The sequence below is a fragment of the Dermacentor andersoni genome, chromosome 1 (assembly GCF_023375885.2).
Source record: "Dermacentor andersoni chromosome 1, qqDerAnde1_hic_scaffold, whole genome shotgun sequence".
NCBI lineage: Eukaryota > Metazoa > Arthropoda > Arachnida > Ixodida > Ixodidae > Dermacentor > Dermacentor andersoni.
Window position 1 is genome coordinate 188,207,654 of NC_092814.1, and position 10,468 is coordinate 188,218,121.

Below are 10,468 nucleotides of genomic sequence, written 5' to 3' on the forward strand. Positions count from 1 at the left end.
TGCTCGTACCTCGGCGGTCCTGTCCATAAGAAAGTCCTTGATGTAGTTGTAGGATCTTTCGCCCATGTTGTGCTTGGAGACTTGGGACAGAATCGCCGAGTGTTTCACCTTATCGAAGGCGCTCTGCAGGTCGAGCCCCAGGATTGCCTTGTTGTCGCGGGCACTGCCGCCATCGTCGATGATTTTGTATTTGAGCTGTAGCATCGCGTCCTGCATGCTTAGGTGCTGTCTGAAGCCGATCATCGCGACTGGGTACAGCCCTTCTCGTTCCAGGTAGTCTTGCCACCTGTTGAGCAGGACGTGCTCCAGCACCTTGCCCACGCAGGACGTGAGCGAGATGGGACGGAGGTTGTCCGTGTCCGGCGGCTTCCCCGGCTTGGGGATCAGGATGGTCTTGGCTGTCTTCCACTGCTTTGGCAGCGCGCCCGCTCTCCAGCACTTGTTGAAGTATTTTGCGAGGTTCTCAATCGAGCGGTCATCGAAGTTCTTGAGCGCCTTGTTCGTGACGAGGTCCGGGCTGGCTGCCGACCGGCTGTCGAGGTCGTGCAGGGCCGCGCGGACCTCGTTAAACTTGAATCGCTTTAGTATTCTTCATACGAATTATCCCTCCATTTGTGGGTACCAAAGCCACAGGACCGCTGCTGTTTCCACTTCGAAGGAACAGCTCCATCGCTATATCCTGAGGAGGGATAGAAGCAGATCAGAGGCCACATCTGGTCTAGAGATGAGACAGACATCAGTTTAAATGTAACTATGGCTTTAGAGCGAAATTGTGTGAAAGGTAACGATAAATATAGAAAGTAGCATCCGGCTACTTGACAGCAAACGCGGAAGTAGACTGGATGAGGGCTAGGCGATCTCCTACAAGCACTCTCACTGGAATGCTGAAATGCCACTTCAGCTTTGGTTTGGTCTGGTTTGGTGCCTATGGGTATGGCTCCGCCCACTACGGGGCATCTTCCATGAATCGGGTGGCAGTGGGTAAAAAGGGAAGAACATTTTTTTATGGAATTTTCTGAATTAGTGTTACCGGCGCTACACTCTTGCAGGTCCTAATTAGTCGAGTAGGTGAAGTCAAACTTGCAGTAACTATATGCACTATTATTCCACTCACTTCCTTACGAAAACGCCGTTTTAGACACTCAAGCCCAACAGTAATCGGAACGCCAATACACTTCGTCGTCGAGCACTTTCTTGTGCGACACTTGTGCAGATCGTTTGCGCGAATATATTTCGCGCAAACGTTGGGTAACGCACAGCCAGCATACGTACGCCATGCAAATCTATCCAGCTTTCATTAAAATTTCCTCCCTCTGACCCGACGAACTGGTCAGGAAAATTGTTAACTGTAAATATATAGACTGCAATGTATGCTCGTACAATGTAATTTATTAACAAGCTACAGCCGCGTTTTCAACCTAACACTAATTGGAGCATTAATTCCCTGCAAGCAGGACAGCCCGCGCATGAAATAAACATATTGAAATGTAGACGTGCTTATGGAAGGATTATTTTTTTTCCCATTACCTCGCGATTTACGCCACGCTGCTTTGCAGCGATCCGCTTGTTCTGTTTAATACGAAGGACTGCTGGACACTTTTATGCGCGAATTTACCCAGAAGCGCGGATACTCGGCCAAGCAACGGCATTTGCGAGACTGACAACGCCGAAGGCTAGGATATAGAGCATAATTAATAGTTTTCAGAATCCAACCACTATACAAAAAAAATAAAGAAGCAACACAGATTAATGAATGAATGACTCCGCATCCCAGCCTTGCGAAAGTGCATGTCCAGCGAAGCTGTTGAAGACCACCACTACAACTGCTGAGGGGGTGTGCAATGTTTTATGGCGTTAAAGTAATGTTAGTAATGCTATTTTAGAGAAATGGTACTAATGGGAGTAATTACAACTTTGACAGCACCTCGCCGCCTATAGCGGTGCTGCAACAACATTGAAATCAGTTGCTATAGGCTGGTTCACTTATATACGACAGGCTTAGGGACGTCCCTCCCCACGTCGCAAGCTGCCGTCGCCGCAGCAGCTTGCGCAACAGTAATCTTTACCTGGAAACGTATGTGGGGATCAATTATGTGGTTCCGATTCTTATTTCGAGCTTGTCCTTTATTAAAACGTATGCTGTTCTGTATGCTGTATGCGTGGTTCCAAAGAATGTATACGCTATTCACTTCAATTTGCCGAGTGCTTGTAGCCTCTGCCTTACGGGGGTATGGACCGTTGATGATGATAGTTTTCTGTCGATGTTACGCCACGAAGAAGTGCCGGGATCCCAGCCAACGACAGCTTCGCTGTAAAAAAAAAATGTGTGAAAGTGCAGCGCGGCGAATGGCTCTACTCGCACAGCCGAGCGCCGCTCAGGCAGCAGCACATTCCATCATGGCGGCCGAGCGCGGCCAGACGCTAGAAGGCGTGACTTTCCAATAGCGACGGCGCCTTTGTGAAGGAGATCTTGTAAGGCATTCTGGGCACCGCCGCACAGACGGCTGAAATTGCTCGAAACTATTTTAACCGCTCTAAAGGAGCTCATGCAGACGTGTCCAATCGCAGGAGAAAGTAAAATTCCATTATCAATGGACAAACCTGTCGGCATACCAACCGGAGTTTTATTTACAATACTGGAGGATGCAAGAAAAAGAAGAAAAAAAATGAGAGGACCACAATGAAAAGAAATGTCGAAAACAACGGGCTCGCCCGGGATTTGAACCCGGGACCTCTCGCACCCAAAGCGAGAATCATACCCCTAGACCAACGAGCCAGGATGCGTCTGCGAGAGTTATTTTCCATATTTACGATTTATTTATTTATTTATTTATTTATTTATTTACAGAATACCTACAATGCCAAGAAGCTATTATGCAGGGGGTACAAATGTGGTAACACAAATTGCATAGTTTTGTGCCCAAAAGAAAAATTAAAGAACACAGACAAATAATGAACACGAAAAATAGAAGAAAAAAAAGTTCTAGACGGAGCTTACCATCCAAGTGAGAAAAAATAGCAGAGAGAGAGAGAGAGAGAGAGAGAGAACTGGAGCTATGATAAACGCTGTAGGGAGTTTGCGACTAACTTTCATCTGATGAGTTGCACGTGCGCCCTAAGAGTGGAATGGGAGGCTTTGGAATTCCAGCCCCATAGGAATATGGCGCTGCCATGGCCGATAATCGAACACGCAAATTCGTAATACTCAGCAAGAGAACGTACCGCGGAAAGCGAAATAAAGAAATAAGCCAGTTTTTCTTAGGTCTGGACCTGCGTTCGAAGGCATACAAAAATCCCAGTCTCGCAGTTGGAGTGCAGAGGGCATGTCGGCTACAGAGTCCCCGTGCCACCGGTATGCAAATTAGAGGTCCTTTCTACGACTTACATACCGCGAACGTTTGCGACGCCACCTACATGCTTCTTTTTTATGCTGGTGCAATCGTTACTTCCACGACTATTTTCCTTCCTTGCCGTTCCTAATGACAGCGGGCGAACACCTACCTCAGACATTCTCTCCGAAGATTGGTTGCTCAATGCGCAGCTCCATTATCATCAAATATCACGGAGGTATCTAATGTAGCGGTGCACTGCCTGATAATTTCTAAATATTAAAGTAGCCACCTTCATTGTTTTCAGAGAGGGTAATATTAATGGCCGTCTTACTACGCGTTATATATTTTATTCTTCGCTGTTTCACTATGGGTTGAAAAACGTTCTATATGCGTATTTCATATTTACTCCAATGTTTTTCTTTTTTTTTATGTTGTGCATTACGATCACCCTCTCCTTATTGGACCATGAGTCTGCAGTGTTGTAAAATAATAAGTAATCATTTCACAATGATATACTTGGCGAACACTTTTCACTGCATGTGGAAAGCTTAATAGCAGCCTTTAGTTTCCCCGTACGCAGCGAAACGTGATAGAGAGATTAATAATAATAATAATAATAATAATAATAATAATGATGATAATAACGAAGAAGAAGAAGAAGAATATGCATTAGTAAAAATCAATAAGGTAACTACATTTCGTCATGGCGCCGAATAAAGCAAGCTACAACGCCAGCTGCTACATCGTTCCCCACGTGAACACCACGAACATACACGAATTTCTAGGCCTACGCTGTAGTCACGCATAGTTTATGAATGCCGAACACTTTCACAACCAGCAAATATTTCCAACTGTCAACAATGCAATTGTCAACAATTTGCAATGTCAACAATCTCCTCTTGAAAGCACACTGAGCAGACGCTCCCATTCCAATTTTGCTGACGGATCTCGTACCGGTATTTTTTTTTTTCTAGATACTTCAGTAGCCCAGTGAATCTTCCACCTGTACTCGAATGCCGTTTCATGGCGACACTGTCAGTCGTGCCTTGCAAAGTAATTTTCGAATGCCCTTTCAGTTGCGGAGTCGGAGTCAAAGTAATGGTCGGAACGACGGTATATAAGCTCAAGAGCAGCCCCCTCTGTAGAACGAGTGCACTGCTACGGCAGCTCGCTGAAAAACACGCAAGCCAGATGGCACGTTCGGCTCGAGTGCGGCCCGATGGAAGTGAAAAGCCTTTTCTTGCGGGTCGCCATTGCATTTCGGCCAGGCATGGGTAGTCTTTCGCGAAATTATCAAAGACGCTTCGCGGTGGTGTTGACAGTTGCCGTGATAACGACTTCGCTTAGTCTTCCTCATTGCTCGCCGTGCTTGTGCTGCTAAGCACAAGCAGAATCATATACTACAAATCGTATTACCCAGCATGGTATGTTGTATGTTGCTGCTCGCTGCCTACGACTACAATTTGGATAGTCGACAAACGCTCTGCAGTAGCAATGCTGACGCGCTATGCCGTCTTCCATTCTCTGAACTCGGTAACCAGGCACAGCCACCAGGAGACGTTTTGCTGTTGGAGTACCGACCACTACAAGCTAATGTCGCGGAACTCACAAAGAAGGAAAGTAGGGCCCAGATCGAAGGAAGGACCCAGGGTGAGGACTTAGATTCTCTACGGTGGGCCATTGATGAAAGGGGACAATTCGATTAATGCTTTCAAGGTAAAGAAGACAGAATTGTCATCATAGTGTTTTCATTATTTGGGCCCACAGAGAGTTATACCAGACGTAGCAGCAGAATACGTTTTTCGTCTGGTCGTCTACATCAGGACGCCAACGGCATGTCTCATCATCCCGTCGATGCACCGGACACTTTAGCGGATGTCGCACCGATCTGCGTTATTTCGCCCTCGGCCTTGAAAGACATTGGTGCTGAACATCGACGCGATGAATCGTTACGGCAGCCTATCGAACGCCTGCTTTCTGATCCGTCTGACCCATCCCTTTACATGTTCGTGCTACAGAATGACACCCTGCATCGCCGCAACATCCACCTTGACCGGTCCGAGCTCCCAACCGTCATTCCGTCTCATCTTCGACAGACTGTACTTCAACAACTGCGCGACGTTCCCACCACTGGACACCTTGGCGTCTCTCGGACCTATGACCGAATTCGGCGACTGTTTTTCTGGCCCCGTCTCAACCCCTCCATCCGGCGCTATGTTGCCGCGCGTGAGTCGTGTCAACGCTGAAAAAGACCACCTGTGCGTCCTGCTGGTCTGCTGCAGCCTTTGGATATACCGACCGACCCCTTTTTTCGCGTTGGCTTTGATCTTCTCGGACCATTCTCTATATCAAATGACGAAAATATGTCGATTGTTGTCGCTACGTACTATACAATCCTCTATGCCATTACTAAAGCCCTCCCGACCAGTTGTGCTACAGACGTCGCTGACTTCTTGCTTCACGACGTTATCTTACACCACGGTGCACCTCGTCAACTTCTCACCGATCGCGGAAGATACTTTCTTGCCAAAGTCATCGACGACTTACTTCCATCATGTGCTACTAAACGCAAGCTTACTACCGCTTACCATCCTCAAACTAACGCTCTTACCGAACGCCTGAACCACACATTAACTGACATGCTAGCAAATGTATGTTTCCTCCGATCATCGCGACTGGGACACTGTTCAGCCATTTGTCTTCGCGCCACGACACAGCTGGCTACTCATCCTTCTATGTCCTCTTTGGCCGTGAGCCGACTTTGCCTTTCTCATTTCGACCACACTCGACTCGTGGACAGAGTACACTCAGGATGTCATAGCCAGATTGCACGCCAGATTGCCCGCAGTCGTCTTTCTAATTCACAGACCCTCTAGAAGTGCCGTTACGACCAGCGCCATCACGACGTGGAATACCAACCAGGTGCTCTTGTGCTAGTTTTGTCTCGTACTTGGCGTGTTGGTCTTTCGGAGAAACTCATCTCGCGATACTACGCCCTTACCGCATTCTTCGCCAGGTGACCCCACTCACGTATGAAGTGCCTCCACTGCATGCCACCGTGCCTTCACCTCTCTCTGACATCATCACCGTCAGCCGTCTCAAACTCTACCTTTCTTTGACTAATTAGCCGCACCAATAAGGTGTTTTTTCCGACGGGAATGATGTCACAGTCTGTAATGGGGGAAGAAGAGAACACTGATGGTGGCCTTGGAGACGACGAAGAAGAGTTTTAGGTTTTTCGATGCTCTACGTATGTCATTAAAAGCCATTTGTGAATAGACGTGCGCTTCTTTCCTTCCTTCCCGTAACAATCATCAGGTAGTTTGAACTTGTTACAAAGCGATGAATCTTTTCATTCTGAAGTTTTACGTGCGAAAACCAAGATAGGATTATGAGGCACGCCGTAGCGGGGGACTGCGGATTAATTTTGATCACCGGGGGTTGCTTAACGTGCACCCAATGCAAGGCACACGGGCGTTTTCGCGTTACACCTACATCGAAATGCGGCTATTCGATTCCGCACCATCGGGCTTTGCAGTGCAACACCAAAGCCACTACGCCACCACGGCGGGTCTCAGCGGTGAATTTAGTTGCCCGATCTTAAACTGCAAAAGTACTGCTATAAACTACATGAAGATTCAGCCGAAGAATATTGCCCTCAACGTGCTTCCCCAGTCCTTTGGGGACGCGGTAGGTAGACTGACGGTCAATATGAAGAGGGGTGCACTCAAGATCGAGGTTGGGCCAAAAAACAACTTGCGTTCACCATCCAATGAGCGAGACAAGTGATATGATGTCCTCACGGGAAAATGAGGTATGCGTCGTGCATTGCACAATGTGGGCCTCACTGGCAATGGCGTTTAACTTGACGTTTCGTATAACGCTACAGTGTCCAGGTAACCGCTGCATAGTGATCTTGTGGCCTTCGCTCGTCGCTCGCGCATGTATTTTGCATAGAGCAGTTTGCCGCGCTCATTTGAGCTCCTATTGATAATGTCAAGAGAGGTGCGTGAGTCTGAGAAAATTACCGACTTGGCGAAAGAAGTGAAAACAGCATTGAAGAAACAACCAGGAGATGACAACCATGCGCAAGATAGCTCATTTATTGTGGGAAAAGCATACCACCCTGCACTAGCGTCACTGAAAAAAGGCCGGCGGAGCTTGTGATAAGCCGCAGGCTACTTTACACCTTTCACTAAATGTTTCATCGCAGTATTTCGACTGAAACCGACCAAATTTATTGAAATTAAAGGTATGATGCCCGACCTGATAAGAAGGGCAAACGATAATATGTTTAGAACAACATAAAGCTGAGCTAGTTGGTAAGGATTCATAATGCAAAGAAGGGGTAAGACGTGCAGACATGGGCACAAGAGAAGAGAAGTGGACAACACGAACGCCGACAATCAACTGAAGGAAGCACTGAGGCGAAAAAAGAAAGACGACACAAAACTCATCTGCGCATACTCTGGAAAGGTAGCACCACCTGTCAATCGGGTACACTTGCCGGTCTACGAGATAGGTAACTGTTAAGGCATTTGACTCTTCCTCATGTGAGGTAATCGAAGGCTGACTCACTCACGCACTTCCGCCATTATTGATATGTCATGCCTCGACCATAAAGGAATTTCCCAAGAGACGCGTAATACAGTTTCTAGACATTTCCTTGGTCTTCGAAAGAAATCACGTGTGTTGGCAGTACTCCCCTAGATCTTCGAAGCCATTGTTAAACTTTCAATCAAAGCATTCCAAAGTAGTAAAAGACGGAATTGCCATGTCGTGCCTTAAGTCTTCTCGCACCAGATGTTGCATGCACAAAATGAGCGCCAGTTTTAATGCACAGGTCCGGCGCCTATTACAAGCAGGGTATCCAAGCGTAGCAGTAGCCACTGTGGCTGACCGCATAGAGAAGTCGATTTCGAGGGAGATGGACGTGATTACAGAAAGCATTAATAGCTAGAAAAGAGTAGTAGCTATTCCGTACATTCATTCAGTATCGCACAAGCTTGAAAATGTTGCAAGTAGATATGGTGTTAATGTCGTTTTCACTGCTTCCAATAAGCTAGGTAAAATATATGTGCAGAGAAGAAAGGAGCAGGTGAAAGGCAATGAAAGAACAGATATTTGTCCAATAAAGCACATCAAGAACAACAATTGTACTGACTGTCGTAATATGCTTAGAACAACATAAAGCTGAGCTAGTTGGTAAGGATTCATAATGTAAAGAAGGGGTAATGCAAAGAAGGGCCACAGCTAAAGTTCCCTTTAGCTGTAGCCATTTCTACGTAGGGCAAACGGGGTGGTGTATCAATTAGAGGCTAATCGAACATAAAATGTCGTTAACCAGTAGATCACCTTCTAATCTTTCCTTACATTGCCAAAACTGCCAACATTATAACTGCACGCCTAAGTTAGATGAATGCGCGATATTGTACAGGCATATGAATAAAGATACGCATCTTATCGTCGAGGCATGGCATATCCATAACGGCGGACGTGCGTGCGTGAGTCAGCCTTCGATTACCTTACATAAGGAAAAGATCAAATGCCTTAACAGTTACCTATCAGGTAGACTGGCACGTGTACCCGATTTACACGTGATGCTACCTTTCCAGAGCATGCGCAGATGAGTTTTGTGTCTTCTTTCTTTTTTCGCCTCAGTGCTTCCTTCAGTTGATAGTCGACGTTCGTTCTATCCACTTCTCTTGTGTCCGTGTCTGCACGCCTTAGCCCTTGTATGCATTATGGATAATATGCTTACACCGAAACCGACTGAGACGCACACATACATCATGTGAGCCGTCAGAGCCGTTGCCAAGAACCTCAGGTTTTCTCTCCGGTAGAAGCACCAGACGACACCGACTACACATCAGATGTAGAACTGAGGTCGACAAAGAAAACAATAATGCATACCTGATATGCCCAACAAGAGAAGGTCTCAATGAAACCCACGATCACTGGTTCGCCATGTTGCTAGTTATAATAAATAGTGTATTGTGTTAAACTTAAACGAGAGGAATAGTAATGACGCAGTAACAAATGCCGTTTAGCATCTAGTTTTCCACGTGAGCTGCGTGACAAGCACGTTATCGTTTTCTACTGTATATACCTTCATACGGAATAAAGAAATATAATTTGTTTATTTATTTACAAATACTGCAGGCCCTATTCGGGCACAAGCAGGAACGGTTACATCAATAATAATAAACAAGGTTAGAAAGAGAACAATATAAAAATGAAGAAAAAATAAAGAAAAAATTATTTGTTGCTATTTTTTGCCAGAGTCGCATGCATCACAGAACCGGCGGCTTACAATGTAACAATTTTATTGTGCCTTTTTTGGTGACGAATGGCTTGCCGAGATCATTCATCGGCATCGCTCGAAACATCCCACAAGCACATCCACATACACAAAATGATGGGTGTTCCTTAAGTTAACAATTCGAAGCGCTGTAGTGCAAAATGAACAAAGACGAGATGTCGAAGAGAAATGCATAGCCTCAGTTTCGTATTTTTGTCTTCTTCGTCGGTCCGCACCACCGCATTCCCGATACAAGAGACAACGCGCAACAATCTCGTGCCTTTCGTTGTTGATGACCAGGCGTTGATGCCCACGCACTCGCATTGGACACCCGTCAGGGCCGCTGGCAAACCCGTCACAAAAGTGGTCGAGGAGCGGCGACGCTTGGGCATTCCGAATGGAGACGGGCGCTGCTTAGAGCCGGGGGGTCCCATAAATCTTGTAGCGGATCCCCGGGGATCGTTTACATTATACACAATGTGGCCGGCGGAGAAAGAGTGCACCCCGGAGCAGCGCGCGCCCGCGGACGGCAGCCGAGAAGAGAACCGTCAACAGCCGGTAACATTCCTGCGGCTGGCGGCGCGGGGCCGTGGTGAGCTATGGACGCGCGTCGTGTAGCTCGACGGGCGAGCGAGTGCATTCCTCGCGCGGGCGGTAAATAAAAGATGGACCGCTGCGGGCGCCGCGCGCACGCGGTACACACCGGCAACAACAAAAGGAACTCGATGCGACGCCAGGCTGCGCGCCTGGCGTTCCCTCGACGGCCTGTCGGACGCGAGGGCCGACAAGGCTTTGCACTCGGTGGGCAAAATCGACGCGCATGAAGTCGTCCACC

General features: G+C 47.2%; 1 non-coding gene across 1 annotated transcript; it reads right to left on the reverse strand.

The window, feature by feature from the left end:
* Positions 1–2,704: 2,704 nt before the first annotated feature.
* TRNAP-UGG (transfer RNA proline (anticodon UGG)) lies at positions 2,705–2,776 on the reverse strand. Its single transcript has one exon. It is a non-coding gene; the product is annotated as a tRNA-Pro (tRNA).
* Positions 2,777–10,468: the final 7,692 nt, after the last annotated feature.